At 45.1% G+C, this 23732-nt stretch overlaps 1 long non-coding RNA gene and 1 pseudogene across 1 annotated transcript; one reads left to right on the top strand and one right to left on the bottom strand.

Moving 5' to 3' along the window:
• The first annotated feature begins 3176 nt into the window (after positions 1-3176).
• On the top strand, positions 3177-8612 carry LOC127341852 (G-type lectin S-receptor-like serine/threonine-protein kinase At2g19130; annotated as a pseudogene).
• A 232-nt stretch (positions 8613-8844) lies between these two features.
• Positions 8845-11714, bottom strand: LOC139838457 (uncharacterized). The gene is made up of 2 exons (XR_011755148.1): positions 10446-11714; positions 8845-9077 (listed from the first exon to the last, which is right to left on the bottom strand). It is a non-coding gene; the product is annotated as an uncharacterized lncRNA (long non-coding RNA).
• Between the last annotated feature and the right edge of the window lie 12018 nt (positions 11715-23732).

Genomic DNA, 23732 nt, shown 5'->3' with positions numbered 1-23732 from the left:
TCCCGCCGCAAGTTGATTCAAAAAAGGAATAGAGAAATTAGACCTTCCAGTTTCCAATAAAGCTACAAAGTCTAATTTATGTTCTCTAATTGCTTCTTTAACAAACAAATGCTTAGCGGTATCCCCAAAACCCCCAGGATTCCAATTCATTCCTTTACATAGAGCAGAGACAAAGAAGATGGTCTTCAATACATTGACTGAGAAAGTACAGAAAACAGAACACTGGCTACTGGTTCTTCCACCTAATCTTAATACTCTACATTCTATATGTAAGTGAACCATCTTTTGTAAATAGTTTTTTTTTAACAGGGGATCGGGGTCTAGAAAGACCCCGAAGAAGCTGCATTAACTCGGTGGGTACATTTCACAGTACATGCCCTGAAAGAAAGAAGCTTGACAACAGGCCAGGAAATATACATAGAGGACCCTAAAACTAAAATTGCAAACGCGATCCAGTCCCAGAAGATCCTCTTCTCCACTGCTTCCTGAATCCCGTCGCCTGCCGCCCTTCTCGCGTCGGGGACGCACCACTTGACGCAGGTAGAACAGGGAACTCCGGGCGGAACTCAACTTGAAAGGCCTCCTTGACGGCACGCCGGCCTAGAGGTTGATGGAAGAGCTGCGCCACAGGCAACATCCTAGCGCGGAGTGGCCGCATCCGCCTAGAGTAACAGCGGCGCCAGATTGCCGCCGTTTAGAAGCTCCGCAGGTTGCAGCCAACAAGATCCCCGGCCATCCAGCTCGAGAAAGAAAACGCATCCGCCACCATCCTTGCCATCCACCTCCTCGGTGGCCTGAAGAAGACAGCTGCAGACACACATCTTCTCGATCTGAATCACCACCAAATACGAGCTTATTAGAGGAGATCCCAGCGACGCCGCCACGCTTCGCCTCCGGCTCTGCCCTCCAGAGCGCCACAAAGGAAGCGACGAACACCAGGAGTCACTGCAACTGGCTCGCGCAAACCAGCGACTCACTCCAGTCCAGCACAAGGCCCAAACTCCATAAAGGTAGCCCTAAACTAGAACCTAGCCTACTATTTACAGAGGAGCCAGACCATCTAAACCTTCTCTTCGCCGGCCAGCATCGCCGCCAGAGAGAGGAGGCTAGGGGCGGCAGGGAGGAGGAGGAAGCGACTCTCGGGCGATAAGGGAGAGGAGACTGTAAATAGTTCAAGTACTGAAAATCCAAGCATAGTAAGGCGGGTGTCATCTTTGTTGACTAAATCGATGGATTGCTTGTTACGTTTGTGTTGTATTCAGAACAGTATATAATTTTGTTGATTAAATCGATGGAAAATACATGGTAAGTTGGGAAATGAACACAAAGAGAACATTAAACTATGGAGACCTTAATATACTATCATAATAGTGAGCTCCCTTCTTTAGTGTGAATCCCTTCCCTGTAAGCAAAACATTAACTTGGCTGAGTTCAAAAGGTAACTGAAACCATCTATTTAGTTTCGAAATATAGCTCAGTTTACAATATGAGCCTCCAACTAAATTAACTTAAATTGTAAATGGAGAGCCAAACCTAATGTTTTATAACAGTGCTAAAATAACACTAAGGGTACAAAGAAAAGGAGGATGAAGGCACTCTGCAACATCAGGGAGAAGGAACGGGAGTAACCAACATCCACATGGAAAAATAAGAATCTCCTGCGAGATAATCTTTTCTTTGTTGAATTTGTGAGAATAGAATATACATCAGAAGCATTTTAAAAAAACAATAAGAAACATGGCAACCCAAGGACTAAATCACAAACTCACAAGCATCAACATGTAAAAGAACAAAATCGTCAAGAAATGGAACTATGAAGTGCCAATTCCATACTAACATAATTCCAGGGGCTGGGCTAAATCATGAAATGTAATTGCGGCAAGGGAAAAAATATTTGAGCAGTCACTTCGCTCAAACAAATAGGAGATGAGAGAGCCCTTTGTTCCTTTCTAGAATAGAATATAAAGAGAGCACAGCAGCAACAACAACCAATAGAGCTCATTTTTATCTCATATAACATCTTGCCTCATATTACTATTTTTTTAGATTTTTGTGTATTTCTTTTAATTTTTCCTGAATCATTTATACTATTTCTCGCTAGGAGCCGAAAATCTGTCAAAACGGCCTGCACGGCCCTAATGTGCCGCGTACCGGCCTGCCTAGCCGAGGGGCCGTGCTGGGGCCTGCAGGCTGGGTGGCGATCCCTATTCGCCGCCCAATGCGGGAGCGATTCGCTCCCGCTCAAGGGACGGACGGTGTGGGCCGGCCCATTAGCGCCCAGGTATGGTTTTTCTCTTTGTTTCCTGTTTTTCGGGTTTTCTCAGGTTTTTTCTGTTTTTGATGGGCTTTTCTTGGTTTTTGCTGCATTGGTTTGCTAATTTCAAATTTTGTTCAGATTTGTTTTTTTATGACTTAAAAATGTTTATATTATAAATTTGTTCAAATTCAAAATTTGTTTAATTTTGAAATTTGTTCCAATAAGAATTTATTTATATTATATGAATTTTCAAAATTTAAAATTATTCAAATCTAAATTTGTTCAAAATTGAAATTTGCTTAGATTTTGAAAATGTTCAGTTTTAAAAAATGTTCAATTTTAAAAAAAGATTTTAAAAATGATCAATTTTAAAAAATGTTCACTTTGAAATTTGTTCAATTCTAAAAAATGTTCACTTTGAAATTTGTTCAATTCTAAAAAATGTTCAACTGCAAAAAATGTTTTATTCTAAAACTGTTCACTTTAAAAAAACGAAATTTTCAAAATATTCTTATTTTTCCAAAACAGTCAGATCTGGAATTTGTCTGGACAAAAAAAAAACAGAAAATATAAAAACGACAAAAACACGAAAAAGAGACAGTACCGTTTGTTGGGCCACTCCCAGACGGCCCACGAAGTGGCTTCGAGCGGAACGGTGGTTCGCTCCCGCTTAAAGCGGGAGATAGGAGCTCCCAGGCTGGGTACGGGGCCGGCATGTCCCAGCCCGTATCTTAACGGGCCCTTGTGTGACAGCCGTACCGACCACGCGAGGCACGGTGCCAGGCCGGGCCGGCCCGTTTGCCAGGTTTGTTAAATCGCGGCTCGGCCCTTGTGTGCCAGCCATTGATGACCCATGCGGCCAGGCGCGGCGAGGACCTCTGCTCCCCCGCTGCAGTGCGCGTCCGCCCCTTCTCCCTCCTTCATCAGGTGGTTAACTGGCCGCTTCTCTAGGTGCAGGACTCCTATCGCTCCAGAGGATGGAGCAGCCGAGCAGTTGGCGGTGGCGGCCGTCGCCGTAGCAGCGCGCGAGGTCCTAAATATGTCGAGAGACGGTGGTCAGCGATATATTTCTCATGGCGGTCAGAAACGATCACTCTCTTTGGTATTGATAGATTAATCCCTTGCTGTGGTATTAGGATTTCGGAATTATTAGGCCATATTGAAGTACTGTATTTAGGATGAATAGAGCCTTGGTCAGCTAAGAGATATCTTGATAAATGGATGAGCTTGTTTTGTTAAACAGAACCACATGCCTGCGCCCTTCTAAGGAGAATTTCATAATTGGATTGTTTGTATGCTCATCAAGGCTTCACGCTTTCGGTCATGCCCACTAGTTGTTCGACGTAATGCCTTGCATTGTCAATTCGAACTGTTTAAATTCTTGGATCATTAAGACTTTTCGTCCTTCTGGAAAATGGCAGCTGCTTAATACTAGATTATCAGTGTACACAGAAAAATGGTATACACGGATAGTAAAATCACAGATTCCAAGTTCCTAAACTGCCCATCAGGTTAGTATTCCAGAACTATATTTTTGTAAGTTGATATATGATTCCGTGACATCTAATACATGTAAGCAAGAATCGAATATATTCATTCTCTAGGAGGTAGGTTTCTCATTTTTATGGTCAGAACTGTCAGAGCCGAATTTGTTTTCAGTTGTTTTGTCCATTTGGAACTCTTTCATCTAAAAAATGGGGTTCCATGGTCTTAATTATTTTCTAGGGTGAGAATTAGATTAATGTTTTGCTTCTCACACAATCAACTTCATTAACTTATGAAGTTCCTTTTGTTGAACATTAATTTAATGGCTAAGATCTATTGAACATCAAAGTATTTCATTGGTATTTACGCTTTACGGACAGAGAGAATGCAAACGACTGAAGATGGTCATGACAACCACTTTATTTTTTATAAAACAAATTTACCCACAGTATACAGCTATTGATGTTGGTAATGTATGTACGAAGGACTTAACAAGAATGCAATATTCTCATCTTTACAAGAAAGATGGATACTGACATTTAGAATATAAGTAAAACATGGTACAAATTATATTTTTATTCACCACTAGAAGATATTGAGATGCCAGCAAGAAGGTATTTAAGCCATATATGATTTCGAATTTATTTTCTTTATATTTTGCAGTCAATGTAAATACTTATCATTATTTTGATAAATGATTTGCTAATTTTAATGTGTGATGACTGATGACTCAGGTTATTAGTGTGGACCAATGAGTTCTGGATTGTGGACTTCATATCGAGTTTCGGCCTAATATTTGTCATACTTTTCTGAAACTATAGCATGATCCTTATGGTTTATAATTTTATTTTTTTATTTACGTTTGGTATTCTATTTATATATTAGCCAAGACGTGCATGTGTATGGTTCCAAGGTTAATCTAGAAATCAATTCGGGTATATTATAGTATCTGTGTCTGAGTAATGAATCTTGTTTTACCCGCAAAAAGCAAATCTTGTTTACTGTGCTATGTGTCATTACTTGATATAGGGAGCTGATGGACTGAATGTTTGGAAACTATCGGTATTTTCGGCTCTATGCTTCTGTGCAGGTGAATGAAGGGAAGTTTTTGTGCTTGCTGCATGGTATGCTGAAAGGAGATGCTAATGTGATGGAGCTGGACATCACCTCTAGGATCTCCTGCTGGTCCATTCAGCACAAGGAGAACGAGAGGCCACCAATCTGATGCCTCCGGTATGTTCCAGCTTTGTTGTTCGACACTGAGATGCCTGTGATATATTCAAGCTTTGTTTCAGAACCTTATGGAGGTGATAACAGATTAACAGTGCTTTGTTTTCTCTATTCTGAAGGAGGCTGCTAGGAAATTAGTCACTCGCGATAATCTAATAAAAACAAGTCACTTATTGCTGATTGTGATCAGTACATTTGTTCAGATTTGTTCCTATTCGAAACACAAGTTATCTCATGCAAGAACTTGTTTTGCAGATAGTAGTAGGGATTCAGCGAAGTTGGAAAGAAGAGAAAGTATTGTTTCAGATTTTTCCATTCGTCTCTGAAGACTGATCGACTGGCAAAGAAGATGCCATACATGTATTCCTTTCAGCAGTGGTGAATCTCTACAGCGATGTTGTGCCAAAAAAGATATCCACACTGATCTACCTTTCTTCCTTCATTCAATATTGGTGATCTCTAAACTAACTGCAACTTTTCGTTTGCCATGTCTTTGCATGAAAGACGGTTGCTCTGGACCATGAGAGCGATGGTGATTGAATAGATAATACCATATTTATTCCCTGAAGAGACTTTTTGTTCATTTCTCTCCTTAGCACTGACTTTTCCACCCGTGGACTACAGAACTGAAGAAAAGAAAAAGGAAAAGAAAAGAAAAGGGAAAAACGAAATTATAATAAAAGAAAATAGAAGTATTGACTCATTTGGAAGTGACTACAAGTCACTATCAGGTGTGTGGATATGGCCTGCCAGCACTCAGCAGACTAGAACAATGCATGTATCTGAAATCCTTGTTGAATGGAATGTTTGGTAAAACACCATTAGCCTCAGTAAATTTCATTCTTGATTAGTCAAATCACATCATTTCACCATGCTTCCACTTGGACAGCTAGCTGTCCTGATCAGTTTAAATACAAGGTCGCCGAAACAAGTTGTTTTCCTGTTTCTAAACAACCAACCACATGTATTAAAAACTGCAGGAGTGTCGAATGCTGAGTCTTGCTTGCCTTGGAGAGGAGAGCAGCCTAAAGCTTCTCTGCTTGAGGTATGTATTGTTCGTTCTTGTTTGAGATTGTCCCTTCATAACTTTATATATATTGATCATTTCTTGCGTTTGTCATCTTCTACCTTGATAGATAGATAGCTAGTTGGTTTGGACGTGAAGAAATGAGCTGCAAGTGTTCTATCTCTGTCCTCTTTGCTGCATTGATCCCCTACTTGTTCCTGGTATTTGATGGAAGGCAAACTGTGTTTGCAACAGATACCCTTCTTCCTGGTCAATCTATCTCTGGCAACCAAATCTTGGTCTCCAAAAATGGCGTTTTTGAGTTGGGGTTTTTCTCCCCGTCCCCAAGTGGCACCAAGCACTTCTTGGGGATACAGTACAAGAACCTGGTAGGAAGCCGCCCAGCTAAGTTCTGGTTAGGGCGCAGAACTCCTATCACCAGCTTCCTCAACGCAACTTTGTACCTCACCGCAGGTGAATTATATATTAAGGAGCTCGGTACTGTTCTCTGGACATCGGGCTCAGCAACAAATGAGTCAGCCAGTGCTGTGGCTGTTCTCCTTGATAATGGGAATTTTGTTGTGAAAGATCAGAGCACCCATACCAAGGTCATATGGCAGAGCTTTGATCATCCAGCTGATGCCCTGCTACCTGGAGCATCGCTAGGTCTGGACCTGGCCACCGGAGCCAACATCTCGCTTACTTTTTCCAGGCCTCCTTATAATTGCACACTCGTGATTGACCAAAGTAGGAAGATGGGATTTTCCATGTTAATGGATGGGGGTGACCATTTTGGAACATTGCCGTATTGGATGGTAACACAGGAAGAAAGCGGCTCGGTCCGACTAAATTATCCGGAAAACCCAAATGATCTCGAATACCTGAGACTGAATATGGGGCAAGTAAGTATGCTGAGGTGGGTAAATAATGCGACGATTACTGGTTGGGAGCCTCTGTGGAGCTATCCTTCGAGCTGCAAAATCAGTGCTTTCTGTTGTGGTGCATTCGGTGTGTGCACTAGCAGAGGAACCTGCACATGCATTGATGGTTTCAGACCACATGATCCAGACGAATGGGAGCTTGGGCATTTTGTTAGCGGCTGCTCTAGGATAGTAGGATAATGCCCTCCCATTGCAAAGGCGGCATGTCCACCGACAAGTTTATTTTGTTAGACAACCTGCAGGGGCTTCCTGACTCCCCTCAGTATACGAGACAAGAAACTAGTGAAGACTGTGAAGCAGCCTGTCTGAGCCAATGCTATTGCGTTGCATATTCCTTTCATGACTCTGGGTGCATGATATGGTATGACGTGTTGCTTAATTTGACTCTAGGAAATACCACTCCCAAAACCAAGATTTACATGCGTGTAGGTTCTCATGGTAAATGGTGGCGAGCACACATACAACTTGTCATGTTGATTATTGGCCCAATAGTTGTTACTCTTCTTGTCATGCTGGTGTGTTTCTGGTTATACAAGAGATCTCTAAGACAGACTCAAGTGGAAGGCTTTCTCTCAGTTTACTCTTATTCACAGCTCAAGAGAGCTACAAGAAATTTCTCCGACAAACTCGGAGAAGGAGGTTTTGGAAGTGTTTTCAAGGGAACTTTTGCAGGGCCAACTGTTGTTGCCGTGGAGATGCTTAAAGGGATTGGGCACAGAGATAAGCAATTCCGAGCAGAAGTACAGACTCTTGGTATGATTCAACACACCAATCTTGTGCGCCTTTTAGGATTCTGCGCGGAAAGGACCAGAAGGCTGCTGGTCTACGAGTATATGGCAAATGGTTCTCTGGATTCTCATATATTTTCAGAAGGAACTACCGTGTTGAGTTGGCATCTTCGCCGTCGCATTGCCATCGGTATCGCTAAAGGTTTGGCCTATCTGCACGAGGAATGCAGTGACTGCATCATACACTGTGACATCAAGCCCGAGAACATACTACTGGATGCTGAATTATCCCCCAAAATTGCTGATTTCGGCATGGCGAAGCTTCTCGGGCGGGACATCAATGCAGCGCTAACCACTCTCCGTGGAACCATCGGCTATCTCGCACCAGAGTGGGTTTATGGCCATGCTATTACTCACAAGGTGGATGTCTATAGCTTTGGTGTTGTGCTCTTCGAATTGATCTCCGGGAAGAGGACTACTCGGAACATGAGATTTGGAAATCATCGGTACTTCCCCCTTTATGCTGCGGCTAAAGTGAATGAAGGGGATGTCTTATGCTTGCTCGATGATCGGCTCGGAGGAGATGGCAATGTAAAGGAGCTGGATATTACCTGTAGGGTTGCTTGCTGGTGCATTCAGGATGACGAGATCCACAGGCCGTCAATGGGGCAAGTCGTTCGTATGTTGGAAGGTGTTGTCGACATTGAATTGCCTCCGTTCCCAACATCATTTCAGAACATTATGGATGACGCAGAAGGGTGATATGAGATCTCCTCCTCGCACTGCAATTGTTGTACGAGTCTAGAATTAAAGCTGTATTTGCATATCACTGTAATATTTATGATCAGATGCATTAAGCATAGTTGTATTTGTTATACAATCGTGGTATAGTTATAGTTGCAATGCAATAGCTTGAGAAAGTAGTTTTGCTTAATTTTATAAACTGCAAGCCGAGCATTCCCGAATTGATCTTCGAGCTTTCTTCCAAGCTCAAGCTTTGCTCGAACATTACTTGAAAGGGGAGCTTGGCCCGGCCGGTTGTGACGCCCCAAAACCGGTACCATGAGGATCCCAGCGAATCCGCCGAAATCCGCACGATATCGATTCTAGGAGACGCACCACCAAGCGCCTCGTACACGCCGAAGCATGCACGCGATGCGGGTGGAATCAATCACGAGCGGTAACATTACAACAGGATTACAATAGAGCCCACAAGAAACATATATTACAACAACGACTCCAACGAGTCAAGATACAAATATACAATACAAAGATCCAAATCATACAGAAGATCAAATACATCCGAGTACGGACAAGATACAAATTGGACTAAGAGTCCTGAAGATAAACGATGGCGTCCATAACCCTGCCCAGGCCAAGCCGGAAGGGTAACCTTGCTAGCGTCGTCTTCATCGAACATATCTTCATACCTGCCCGGTTATATCCCGTAGAAGCAGCAATAAGTACGGGTTCGTACTTAACAAGACTTCAAGACGTATAAGCATTCGTCAACCAGTCATCCTTTGTACTTGAGGCACGCAGGAGACTTAGAGGACGCAAGAGGAACGTCATAGGCAATATGGTGGGGTTAAGCGGCAGCGCGCATGCACTAAAAACCTATAGAGACACTCTACAACAGTCGTCTATAAGAGAAGGTGAGAGAGCGTAACTAACAGTTCTATACTCTGCAAACATAACACAGCCGATGCGTTTCCCCCTCGCAAGGAAGTACTTACAAAGGCACTCACACGGTTGTCAAGTTTTAACCATTTATTATTAGAGTTGTGCTAACTTACTACGCAAGTTATTATGATTGAAGCAACAGGTGTAAGTTGCCTATGGTCGAGTCATACAGCACCAAGTCGTCCATAACTGCGGACGCGGCTTATCGATAAGATGTAACCCTGCAGGGGTGCCCAAATGTGCCCACACGCACGATCGACCCACTTATGACAGGTGGATATCACGACTCGCACTCTTCTTCACGACAACAATGTCCAGGAAACCACCTAACCAAGTTGAACCCGAATCGAAGTCCGGCCGTATCTCCGAAGCGGACTTAGCTGTTTGAGTCTACGGCTAAGTCAGTTCCTAGGAGATGCACATTGGATCAGAGCTCACTCTAGGGAGATGACCAATGACCTCACTCTTTCGGATACCGCTTAACATCGTATCCCACCTATACGTGCGTACAAGAACAAAGGGATACAAGGCATAAGGCTTCCCCAAAAGTAATAGAAGGAAACAAGCTTGCACGCACGCATCAAAAAGGAAACGTTACAATCTAGTTGTGGCCACTAGACAAAGTTGTAGATTCCGGCAGTGGTCGAGGGGAGACCCATAGGCATACCCACGTGTGGTTAGAGCGCTCAGTCTCGGAACAGATAACAAGAACTCGGGGTCCTAAGCTTTAAAGAAACACAAGTGAGCCGTCATAAAACGAGCAACTGACCCACCGATGCCTCCGCTTAACAACTATTAACAAGTAACCATGATACCCTCAACAGATATAACCATGTAGCTTGTGTCATGATCCCCAACAGATAACCCGATAAGATAGCAATAACGGTATCGAGATATAAATAGCACTAGCATGCACTACGACTCGCAAGGCAGACCCGATAACCAAACAATAGCTGTAGGAGGTTGGTGCTTGGTGGTGGCAATATGGGCTGCTTGAGGTAACAAGTGGAAGGGACATGTGACAAGAGCGCAACTTAAGGATAGCATGAGGGAGAAGGCAAAATAAAATAGGTAAGCGACTTCTGCAGGGGCAGGAGTATAAGGGAAATGCTTGCCTGTTAAAGCTTGCCGAGGGACATCCGGAGAACTTGTCGTATCTCACAACACCACTTCACGATCCTATCCGGGAAGAAGCATATGCTGGGTGTGCTGACGAACGGAACGTGGTCGGAGGCGGTCGGAGATGAGGTCGACGACGAGGGCGGGCACTCCAGGAAGAAAACCGTGGCGAGGCAGAACTGGAACAGCTTCAGACAGCGTTCCGTTAGGGGGAAGAAGACGAGGTCGAAGATGATGTATCGGAGCTGGTCCTGCTCCGTGGACTCAGCGAGGAGGAAGAAGACGCCATGGTGATTCCATCCCCGCGGTTGGCGCGGCGAACGGCGGCTCCAGGCGGCCGAGAGCTCGAGGTTCTTCAGGAGTTTTTCTCGCGGACAGAAAACGTCGACTTTTGTCAGATTTTGGCGTCGCAAAAACGGGGTCAAAAGCGTCGGGGAAGGAGGGGAAAAGAAGGAGGACCTCACCAGGAATCGATCTAACACTTCAGGGAGTCCAGAGGACGAGGGAGGCGGCCTGAAACCTCGCCGGAGCTTAGCGGTCGGAGAAGACAAAGACGAAGAAGTCGGCGATTTTGAGCTCGATTCGTCGCGTGCGTATGTCGAGGAGATTCAGAGTGATGAGGGGAAGCTCTTGGTGGCCTTGGCTTGGCGAGGGGAGGTCGGAGGCGACGGGACGCCGGCGTTCTGCAGCCGGGCAAAACCCTCTCCGTTTTCTTTCGTGGAGAAGGGGAAAGAAAGGGAGCAGGAGGAGGTGGATGGCGTTGTGTGGCTGTGGACGGCAGCAGAATATCAAGAGGAGCTGGTGCGGCACGACACCCACGCAACTGACATGAGCAAGAGGGCTCACCCTTTCTTCGTGAGGAGAAGGATGACGCCACTGTAAGAGGTTTTGCTTCTGTAGTTCAAAACAAAGAATTGGCCACCTTCTTGCTCTCTGTTCTTCCCTTTGATGTTGGTTTCTTTTTTTTCTCTTTTCTTGCTGAATTAATTGGACAAAGAAGAGGATCGGAGGAGGGGTTTGGACAGATTTGGAAAACTATATTTCAATTTCAGAATAATTTTGCAAGGTTTCAAAATATTTGTTTTTGTTTAATTAAAATAAGAAAAGGAGAATGGAAGGTTTTTATAGAACCATATGAGAAGAAAAAGGAAATAGTTTTATTTGAACAAAAATAGTTTTCTTTTTGACAAAACATGTAGATGATATGGTGCATGATGCCATGATGATGCACAAAACAAAAACAACTGACAAAATCTAATAGGGGTATTTTCCTGGGCCGCTACACCGGTTGGATTCGAGTTTGAACAAAAAAAAAATTACAAAGCTAATACCATACACTTATCCCCTGCAACAATGCGGTCCTCTAATGGCACTACGGGTGTACACATCCAGTCCAAAATAATAAGGAGCTACAAAAACAAGATCTAAACCTTGTAGCATAATACCTAGCTGAAGTCCGAATTCTCTAAAAACAATGCATCAAATAAAGAAATAGTGCACAAACGTCGTCGTCGTCCTATCATAGATCATAGATTTCACCCTGAAGAAAGTACATGCTCTCAAAACAATATATCTTCAACAAGATTATTGCCAGGCAAGCAGGCACAACCAATTATGGCAATACTTTGGATTTTCACCTTTAAGACTTGAACTTTTTATTTGTTGTCGCTCCCACTTGCGTACCACTACTACGAGACTTTAATCACCAAGCAAATTCCTCATCGATCGCAACAAATACTCGAACCATCATTACTGATCCTCAGATCTTGGCTTCCATGACATTCTCCGTCTTTGACTTTACCATGGAACGTAAAGATATGTCCTATGATAGCAACAAATAGCAGAGCTTCATAACGCTCCCTCCTGAAACCAAACGGTCGAAAAAAACACAAGTGCTCCGAGTCCCATCCGATCCAGTAATCTCCAGGCATGAGACGCCCAATGGATTTCTCCGACGGAGCCTTCCAAAACTCGACGCTCCAGCCAGATCAAAGAAGGCAAGAATCAAAAGCAGATCTTTGTCTTGTCGCCAGAGGAACCCTAGAACTGGCACTTTATACGAGCACACCAGCTGCCCCCCACTCGTCGAGAGGAGCGAGAAATTAATCGGTCGTATCGCCACCATGCCCGCATCACTCCACACAGCAGGCTTGGCTGGCCTAGATCCGACCCTAAGGCCCAGATCAAACCCGCCACCTCCACCGTCGGAGTATCGACATGCATCGATTGCCTCCTTCCTATCCACTTTGGCTTCAGACCTCGCCCCCTCCCCCCCCCCCCCCCCGAGACCGCACCGCCTTGCGCCGCCGACATCTCCCCATCATATCCCATGGAATGTCGCCGTGATGCACCCCCCTACCCTCTGTATTTGATAAGAAGGGGGTCGCCACCACCACTGGCGTTGGAGATGGCGCTAGCCAGGAGCACTAGATGGAGGAGGACCGATGGGATCGAGGTTGGGTGCCTCTGGAGCCGCCTGGGCGGGAGCGACCAAGAGGAGTTTAGTCCTTAATAGCAGCAAACCAATATAATTTAATTTGATAAACCTTATTCATAAAGTTGGGAAAACTACATAAGTATATGGATCGTAGTCCCTGGCGCCTCGCATAATAGTATTGACATCTGGAGGCAGTGTCGGAACAGGTTCAGCGGGATGACCGGCTCCATGGGGTGGAAGTAGTCCCATTGGAGCCAGTAGTGGCAAGCCTCTCGAGTCTCGATTGCATGCTGCATTGGCCCTGCGAGGCCTCTGCTGCTCAGTGTGGTCATGGATGAGGGAGGCCGCGGAAATCATGACCTCCGAAGAGCCGTTTGACTCCTCGTCCAACGAGATCTCCATGATGGTGTTGAAGAAGAACTTGATCGACAAGGATACGTGAATGTTCAAGTCTACATGTCTCAAATTGACGAAAATGGTGTATAATTTCGTAGCTCACAGTCGGCCTCGCAATTGGCCGAACAAGTCCTGGGCGTCGGTGCTAGTGGGCGGGTTCGAGCTGACGGCGGCAAATAGGGTCCGGAAACGATACCAGCAAATGCTCTCTAGGGCGTTGGAACCAATCTCGACCTCCAGCAAGCTGCAGCCAGAACAGACGGCGCTGGCAATGGCAAGGGGGGTAGAGCGGTCAGCGGCATCGCTCTATGATTGCAAAGGGAGGGAGGGGCGCCTTTTGGTGGCTACTATTGCAAGCGGGCCCCGAGGCTAGTTGAGGGCGGATATTTTGTCCCAGATTCATTGAGTCAGGTAGGTAATACTTCCTCCATGTCGGTTTAACAGGTGCGTACATAGTTTAAGAAATTATTTTGACCATTATTTTAGTCAATCAAATATCAAAAAGTATATGTCACAAAAATTATACCATTAGGAACCTTGTTGAATACGAATCTAATGATATAAATTTTGTAACCATAAAATTTATATTATATTGACCAAATTAATAGTTAAATTTTGTCTTAAAATGCGTGCGTGATCTCCAACGAGTAATTTGGATCGGAGGACGCGGTTATTATTGAGAGTATACCTAACTTGTGTTTCTTACCTCCGTACCGTACCCCGATTGGTTGGCATCCAAAGTTACTTGCGTCGCCTTCACGGGCTAGCAACGACAAGTCCAAACCCCGCTTGTCTTGTCGCGCATCCTGACCTGATCCTGCGCGACACAGCAACAAATCCACGGTTCGTCATCATCTGATTCCCTTTTCCGATCATGAGGGGTCCGATTGTCCTATCCCTTCCACGGTTTCTCCCACCGGCAGCACTAGAAGACATGGATTATACTGAAAATTACAGCACGTCCCAGCTCCGGCGAGACTAGATTCTCAGCGCCGTGGATTTTAGCCGGAAGCGAAAGCTAGTTGCTGTTGAACGGATTTGAGTATATGATAACGGTAGACGGGGCTAGTGACTCTGCCTCGCAATCCTCTGCGTATTTTTCCTGGCAGTTCAGCTACCAAGGTCTTGAGACGACAATCTACGCCAGAGCTTCAGAAAATGAAATTTGGTTACTACTTATTAGTCAATGCTGTATTAGCTTGTAGGGTGCAGTTAACTAGTCGTGTACGTGAGCTTGTGCTTCCCTTCCGCGGAGTCGTTGATTTGGTATGATTGTCTAATGAGAAGAGTCGCATCGACGATCATGACCAGGAAAGTTGGTAAATGCTCCATGCTGATGGAGATTGACAGAGATTACAGAAGTGGTGTCTCAGTAGAAGCCAACAGACCAAGGATCATCGATGGTGGGTAGCCGTCCTGTCCGGCTGTCCTGATGTCGTAGGCATGGTAGGCGATTTGAAAATCGGGTGCGCGGCATCGTGATCCGTCGCGCCTTTTTGGGCTTTGGACGATTGGGCATGTCTTTTCTACGCATGGTAGGCGAATTGAAAATCTGAAGAACTTCTGTGACACCCCGGCAAATCGAGGAGCCCCATCTGCATTTTCATCATGTAAAAGCTACCGGCAAGCTCATAGCTCGTATCAAAGAGATAAATTATTATTCGTTGTCTGGTGAGCGGTATACCGGCGCTTATAGCTCGTATCAAGATCACAATGTGCTGAGTGAGTGGTCCATTCCGTGTCGAGTCCTACCAAAGAGACGCACGAGGCCAACCCCTCCAAAAAGCATGCCTAGGTATAGTTCTGGGACACGTCTCTCTCGCCAAGATGGTAGTGTACTGAAAATAAGTAAAAGTTGAGGACATCTGTACTGAAATTAAGTAAAGTTGAGGTCATCTCGGTAGACGAATTTCGAACATTAATCCGTTTTGTTTTAATATGAATTGCGCTGCAGACTTCGAAATTGGCTAAATCGGTCCACATGTCAAACTCTGAAGTAATAAAGCGCCCTTTTTCGAAAAAATTTATGTTTGCGTCAGGTTGATTTTTTTTTTGAGAAACACAGTACAAACGCAGACGCTCACATACACGCGCATACACTCACCCATATGAACGCACACGCACACCCTACCCCCTATGAGCACCTTCGGAAGACTGAGCCGGCGGATTGGATCTTGAAATTGACGAAGTCACCACAGGCGCCTCGCTGTCGACGGGAACGTCGCCTCCCACTGAATGAATATTCCGCCTTTATGAGACACGCAGATGTCAAACCTGGGATTTGAACTCTGGTGGGCTGGGGATATAACCATCCTCCTAACCACCCAACCTCAGGTTGGTTCTCGCGTCAAGTTGATTCTAGCGGGATGACTTTCGTTCTTTGCGAAGGGTGATGGCGATTAGCCTCCTGTCGAGTTCTCCCGCCAGCGATTACCGCTTCCCACGCGGCTGGTTGGTTCCCGCCCGTGGCAGCTTGATTCTCGCGTGCCGTCGTGGTTATAAATGGAGACGACATGGACTTGGTGGAGCTCGTCGCTAGGCCGGCGTTCAAGGCAGAGGAGACTGCCGGGTACACCCGCCAGGCCGAGCCGGCGGAGGCAGCGCATGATGTCTTTGCACAATGTGAGCGACCTGCTCTTCACAGTGTCCCTGCTTTGTCAGACGCGGTCGACGGCGATGATCATGGTCGACGCCACCACGCTCAGGGTGCAGATCGAGGCGGACCTGGCAAAGGCCTAGGCCAGGCTCGCCGCGGCACAGGTACAGTTAGTGGCATCATAGGATGCCCTGCGCGCCATGGGGACGGAAGCCCAACCGCTCGCGGCCATGGACGCGGACGTCACCGGCTTTGACGGGGTCAACCAAGGCAACAACGACTTTGACCTTGACGACTTTTGGGATGAGGAGGCCATGGATATGACCATCAAGCAGCATGCTCTGCTCGCGTCGTTTGAGACCATCCTGCAGGACGTTGATCATGAATGTGTCGAAGCGAACATGTCGATCACTATACCTCGGTCCATTGGGTTAAAAGTTTACCCATTTTCTATCTGCACGGACCGAAATGGATATATTTGGTCGTTTACGTCGATCCACCACGAGACATGGCTCTTTAATCAAAAAAGGTAGGATTACTAAGATTTATTTATACTACGGAGTAGTACTAGTAGAGAGCTAGGGGTACCGATACTAATACCACTACTCTTATCGTATTATACGGATTCGGAGCGCTAGCTCGAATGCCAGTTAAGATCCACGATCCGATCGGGATGCGCAAGTACGGTCATATATGTATCGGACAAAACACGCTGTCTTCAATATTGAGCTTTCTACATGGACATATGGCACGTATAACACACGCCATACCATATCTTCTGTTGGCCGTAAGCTTAATAAAACGTCCTTTATAAAATGAAAAGAAAATGGCCCCTACATGAAGATATTATTTAGGTTTTTTTTGCAGATCGGGAGAAGAAAAAAAGTTCGTGTGACGCTTCACTTCGTTATGGCGTTTCAACCGTTTGCTCCATCTGTCGTCCTCATGTACGAAAATGACTGTCTTCTCAAAATGATCGGCAGAAAAATAAGCATGGTATTCAATGGTTCTCCCCATCTATGCAATCCGCTGATCTTTTCGTTTTTTCTTTTCCGTTCTACAACAAGACCCTATATATGTTCGCTATCAGTATAACTCGAATATGAACACTGACGCATATAATTAAATAACAATTAAAATTAAAATTTCAAAATGTTAAGTTTTCAATTCACCTTCATCCACCTTTCATGGACTGGCGCGGGGTCGGTGTGACTCCCCTCTCTGTCTGTGAGGCACTAACTTTGGGTAATGTATGGCCTAAAATGTCACGAATTAGCTGATGCATAGTCTTCCAGTCAGCTTGTTCGTGTATTGGATTGAAAGAGGTCACATTGAATTAAAATCAAGATTATGTCCTTGATCACTTGCATCCACCACCACGGCAATCATGTATTGCATGATAATACAAGCACCCATGTTGTGCGCCAATTTATATTGTGACGACGTTCTAACTGGGCAATGAATAATAGTCCAACGAGTTTGGAGCACTCCAAATACAGTTCCACATCCTTCCTCGCCCTTTTATGCATCTTGGAATAGATAAATTGATCCATGCATGTCACCTTTACCATATAATCATATACTTTGATGTCTTCATTATATTGTATGTATGTATCAAAAAAGTGTAAATGAACCTACCTTACAAAGAAAATGGGATGAAGGAGGGCAGACTGAGTAAGATAAGTAATTAACCCTATTTTTATAATTGGTGTTACAAGAAAGAAACGAATCTAGTGTAAGATGTGCATGGAGGTGGAGGTTCAATGTTCGGGTATGTACTTGCACACGAGAATGGTGGCGATCGAAGAATTAAAATAAATGAAGAATTCGGATGGATAGGATGTTTTCATATAAAGAATGTTTTATTTCAAGATAATTAATTAACACCATTTTGTAATTGTAGATCTACACATTTTGGAAAAAAAATCCAGGATTCATCTAATTAAACACCATCCTCCATTTTTTTAAGGTCGATTACCATCTATTTTATCCATGTTTTGGTGATTCACTTTACCCAGTTTAATGCACTTCAGCTAGCACGTGCTGGCATGCTACATTACATCGCCTCCATCTACATGGATCCACCACCAGCACGGCGCGGTAGTTCGTACAGTACATATCATAGAATAACGCCCACATAATGATTGTGTGTTCCTACAAAACTAGTGGTAGATTATCAACTCCCGATCAACAATGATGCAGCACATCATGCTGAAGTCAAGACGTCTCTTTAGTTTGAAGCCGTTCGAAAAAAAGTTAGGTTGCGCTAACCAAACTATGTGTTTGATTCCGCGCGTTGACATGATTGCTCTCTGACGATGCTAATGGCGGTGCCCCACAAGCCACAAGCGAGATAAAAGCAGTAGCTCTTCTCCGTCTTTGGATACTCGCAAGCTCATTTCTCTTATTTATTTGGCTAAATTTTAGTATGTATTTGGTTGCTCGTCCCATTTTTAAATCTCAGCCTGCAAGACCATCTTTTTGCCTGCACGTGAAGAAGAGTTCACCATTTCTAGCGAGCCAAGCTCTGAGCTCGCGCGCATCCCGAAAAATTGGTGGGAGAAATTTCGTCACCTCATGCCGTTTCGAAGTCTATACCACCGGTCCGCTCACCGCCAAAATTCGCAGCACCCCCCCCCCCCCCCCCACCCCCTCTTCGTGCTGGCGAGGAGCTTCACCGACGAGTAGGTAAGCGACGATATCTACCCAGGTATTGATCTCCTGGACGGTGGCGGCAACCGGTCTTCTGCATCTTCTACAGGCTCGTCAATAGCTTCTTCTTCGATGGCGGTGAGTTCTTCAGACCCAACTAGCTAAGGCCTTTGAACATGTTCTAGACTGAGTAGGGAAATCGATACATATGTGCCCAAATGTTGCTCGCTACAACTGATTGATGTGCATGGTTGTGCATGCTTGTGCATAGTCCGCTCAGTATAACTCAACCTGCTCAATATTGTCCAAATCTAGCTCAAATCTTGCTCAATCTAGGTTATGGAGGACGATGTTGTACATTTAAACTTAATCATTTAGGGCATGTGTACCGTGGTTGGTTAAACTTGGTTTAGGTCTCATGCATTAAAGTTTTGTAGTTCTAACTCATCTCTACGGAGGTGTATACCTCCGAGGAGTTTAAGCAGGCCCTCATCGATACAGAGGAGATTCCATCCTTTGTACTTGAGACCCAGGAGAATGCAGTAAAGGTGCTCACATACTCGTAGGAAGCAGAGATCCTATCGCCGCACGACATTTGTTCGGTTGTTGTAGATGATAAGCTTGCTGCATCCATGCTTGCTAGGAAGAGGGAGATCAAGGCAGGTAAAGCCCACAACACTGGTGGGTTAAAGGGGGTGAAAGCCACTATGAAATGGCCTCCTTGTACACATTCCTCCTGAACAAGATGTGTGAACTCATTAAGAGTAGTATCAGGATTTTAAAAACAGGTTCAAGGAGGTACACTTGACCAGTGTTGCCAAGAAGGTCTTCGACTACTACTAGCAAGAGGTGTCCTCACATCAGGTATACAACCACCTGCGTAAGTGAAGAGAAAGTGGATTAAGATCTCGAAGCTGAGATACCTTAGCAGCGCCGGCTATGATAAGGACAATCACACCATTCTCCTGGAGGAAGAGTACTACATAGGCCATGTCTCGGTACTACCCGGATCTAGATCATAACCTATGACAATTACCTTATGTTCTAAATTGTGACAACTAACATATTGTCTTCGTATACTCGCTATCTTGGGCTCACCCAAAGGACGGTGAGTATCTGAACAAGCCAATTAGCAACTGCACCCAAATGTACCGGATCTTCTCATATGACATTGCCACCAACAAGTATGCTATGGCCTCTAGTGAGCCCCTGGATGCACCTTGCCCTGAGTATACGCTTTGACACACAGGAGTCTGAGACCGTCATCGTTGATGATGACTATTGGCAAAATCCTTCTCCTAGTGTTGGTACTAGTGCTTCGCCTAGTTTTGGTGGTGCTGCTATAGGTTCGGCTGATGCTCTTGCCGATGGTGCCAAGAAGAGGAAGAGGTTGGTCTTCGCAGACGAGGAGAACGTCTGCATGTCCTTCATGACCACGGCCAAGAAAGATGTGGTGGTCGCCATCACCAATGTTTCACCTCTAGATGTGCACCCTGCCCTCTACTCTGTTGTCATGGATGCTCGTGGATTCATCCGAGAGGATCTCATGGTGGCTTTGAGCTACCTCTTTGACAACAGGGTTCAGGGCAACGACTTTTTCCAGATGGCATAAGATCCCAAGGCACTCTGGCTAAGGACCTTGACGAGGGTGCTCTCCGGCAATGCCCACCATGAGGGGCTTAGGGTTGACGGAATCCTGCAGGGTGCCACGAGACATCGGATACCAAACAAACGGGGAGAGAGATTTACCCAGGTTTGGGGCAAACCCTTACTTCATGCTTGTCTAATCTTAATTATCGAATATATCGGGTTACAATGGGGTAGCCGATAGGCTGTGGTGGTTGTCTCGTCAAGAGGCTAAGGTTCTAGGGTTCTAGCTCTGACTTACGGTGGATCTATGTGTGTTGAAGTTGTGTCTCGGCAGACCCTCTCCTAGCCTTTATATACCAGGCCAGGTCCCGAGAGTTCTGTCCGGACTCGACTAGCTTACAAAGAGATCTACTCTAATCTTTCCTTGTATAGCGTCTTCTTGCCTTGATCGTCAATAATCCTCCTTCGGATAAGTCTCATTCTCTGGAACCGACGTATAGGCCCACCTTGGTTGTTGGGCAATCTTCATAGGCCCCTAGTTAGGCCGGAGGAGGTAGTCTAATGTTGGTTACCCGAAAGGTAATACCCACATCAGACCTTCCTTTCCAGGTACTACTACGTGTAGTGCTCGTTTGCTTGATGGGGTGGTGGTAATGCATGCATGCCATGATGATGATGTCGTATATATATTTTGAAGTAGCTAGGATTTGATGAAACCATTTGCCAAGGCTTGTATATTTTGTGAGGAGGTACATACTTTGTTTAGGGAAAGGTACATACTAACCACTCACATGATGATGAACTTACGGTGATAGTATTTGTACCCTCTTTTGATGTGGTGATAAGATGACACCATAGTAGTTGGTGCGACCGTCAGTATGATCACACTAGCTGCTAGATTGAACTTGTGATGCTTTTGCCTATATGATCATGCATACTTATGTTTTGAGCTTTATTTGCCAAAGTCTATACCTTACTTTCATATGATCTATCTTGGTAGAAGTACAATTGGTATGTGTTGTTCTAAAACAAGGTTTCAGGAGTGTACAGTTCATGGGAGGAGGTCAGCCCACAGGTGACAGGTTACCGGAGGACCTCCACAAATGGTATAAGACTAGAGAGGAGACAGAACAAGCTTACTCCGAGTTCTTAGCGGAACATCGTGGTTATGATGTAGCTCCCAAGATCCCAGTTCATGGCGCGAGCTACATGGCTCCTGTTTTTTTACAAAATTTGAATGCAACATTTCAAAGTTTCAAAAAATTCCGAAAGAAAATCTCAATGTAGGCAATGATGTACTCTACCACTATGCAAGATCTTAAGATGAAATACGTTATATTCGACGCAACAGAAAAATGACAAATTCTAACAAATGTTGGAGGTTTAAAAATTTGTGTTCTTCACCTTGTCAGATCCAAGGATTTGTGAATTTTACACAGGCCAAAATACTCAGTCTTTCGTATTGTTTTGTTTTCCCAGTGGTAGAGTACATCAACCCGTAGAATTTTTGTTTATATTTTTTTGAAACTATGAAATGCCATGTTTGAATTAAAAAAAAAGGCTCCGTGTAGCCCGAGCTCCAAAATGCCACACTCTACTTTACTTCCCATAACATGTTTTATAGTGCTAGAACCATATTATTTTGTATCATAAAATGTTAGTTTCTTATATGGACACTTAAAAACCACTAAATATGATTCTCTCGCATTTGAGAGAGCCACCGCGCTAGTTTCTTATAAAATAAATAAAAAGGATTTATGTGGAAAAGTGTTTTGGCTCATGGGAGCATATGCTCCGTCCATTTTGAAATGCATTTTAGATATATTTTTAAATGCCAAAAAATTGAGACTAAAAATTTACACGGACATCTTCACGTGCTACACACCAACAAATTCGTTTCATGAAAAATTGATTTGTCGTGTGGTGTCTATGAAAAGAAAAAGATTGGTGCTAAAAATAAGGCTTTTGAAAAGATAAATTTTCTCTTTTCTACATAGACCATAAAAAATACTCCCTCCGTTCCTTTCTATAATGCCTATTGTTTTTTCGCTTTTGTTTCAAAATATAAGAGTAAGCTATGTTTTTTTGCAAAGAACCCCTTCCACCGATCGGTTCCCGTCCAGAAAATCTGGAAACGAATCTGTTCCCGTCCAGTAAATCTGGAAACCAATCTATTCCCGTCCAGAAAATATGGAAACCAATCTGATTATGGAAAGAATAGCGGGAGAAGGGGAGTACATGAGCGATCGGTTATGGAAACAAGATTATTTTCTGAGATCTGATTTCAGTTTCCTATTTTGTATCTAAGATCACTAGGGGGTTTTGTGTCAAAAAAATGGCTTGCGCTAATTTCCGTGCCAAAATACAATAGGCACTATAGAAAGGAACGGAGGGAGTATTAGTTTTTCGCGAAACTTGACAAACGCACATATATTATGGACATGTACATGTAGAATTTTTTGTCAACAATTTTCGACATTTCGAAAGATTGTAGTACATGGAGCATATACACCCGGGAGCCGAATTAAATTTCTGGAATTTATGTATGTTTTAGTCGACTCAGATTTTTTTAAGTCTCACTCATCTGAAGAAAGTGTAACTATAGTTCAGCTCGAGTTTCACTTCCGACAGTTTGTGGGTGACTGAGACTTCAAGAAATTCTGAGCTGAGACGTAGCAAATCCAAAAGGAAAAATTGACAACATGGTATGCAAATAACTTTGTAAACTCGATTAGCCACCATTTGTCCATGTTTTGGTGATTCACTTGATCTAGTTTAATGCACTCCAGCTAGCACGTGCTGGCATGCGTACATGGATCCACATCCACCACCAGCAGTCTAGCACCGGCGCGCGGTAGCTGGTACAGAAAGAATAAGAGCATCTCCACTCGTCTCCCCGATTAAGCCCTCGATGGACGTTTTTCCAATCCGGACGGCGTAATTCGGCCCAGTCGCGCCCCCGGTTCCTCGTTTTCGTCCGGATTTGGGCCTAAATTCATCCAGCGATCCCACGCCATCCCCGGCCCCTCGGGGAGCTCTCGGGGACTCCAGACGAAACAAAAGCGCGCGAAAGGGCGAGGAAACTTCCCGCGCGTCTGGTGGCCCCAACTTGTCGGCGAGAGACACCGATCGTCGTCCTCATCGCATCGTCTTCCGCGAGCTGTAAAAGCCTGCCGCCGGTCAGCATTCGCCGGCCGCGTAGCTTCCACGCGGCGAGTTAATGCCGTCGCCTCGGTATCACGCGCGCCTACCTCTATTTATCGCCGAACTACCGCGTCTGCCTCGCATTCACCTCTCATCTCTCTCGCATTCCACCAAATCTTCCCCCGAACTCGAAGAGGTAGCAATGGCGAACGACGGTGCGGCCAACAACGGCTTCGGCCGCCGCTCTCTCCACCAATGGGAGGGACGGCTCCTCCACGCGGCGGGCTACCCGGCGCCGCCGGACTTCCGCGCACCGGGGGGTGGAGGCTGAGCGCAGGCGGCGTGCCGATCCCGCCGCCACCAACGGGGGGGGGGGGGGGGAGGGCGCACTCGAAACGGCGATCAACGAGGTGCTCGCCACTCTCAGTGACGAGCAGCGCGCGGATCCGCGTTTCTACCCCGAGAACC

Source organism: Lolium perenne, chromosome 3, assembly GCF_019359855.2.
Source record: "Lolium perenne isolate Kyuss_39 chromosome 3, Kyuss_2.0, whole genome shotgun sequence".
NCBI classification, from domain to species: domain Eukaryota; kingdom Viridiplantae; phylum Streptophyta; class Magnoliopsida; order Poales; family Poaceae; genus Lolium; species Lolium perenne.
Note: the sequence above shows the minus strand (reverse complement) of the source record. Positions and strands in the feature narration are given on the sequence as shown.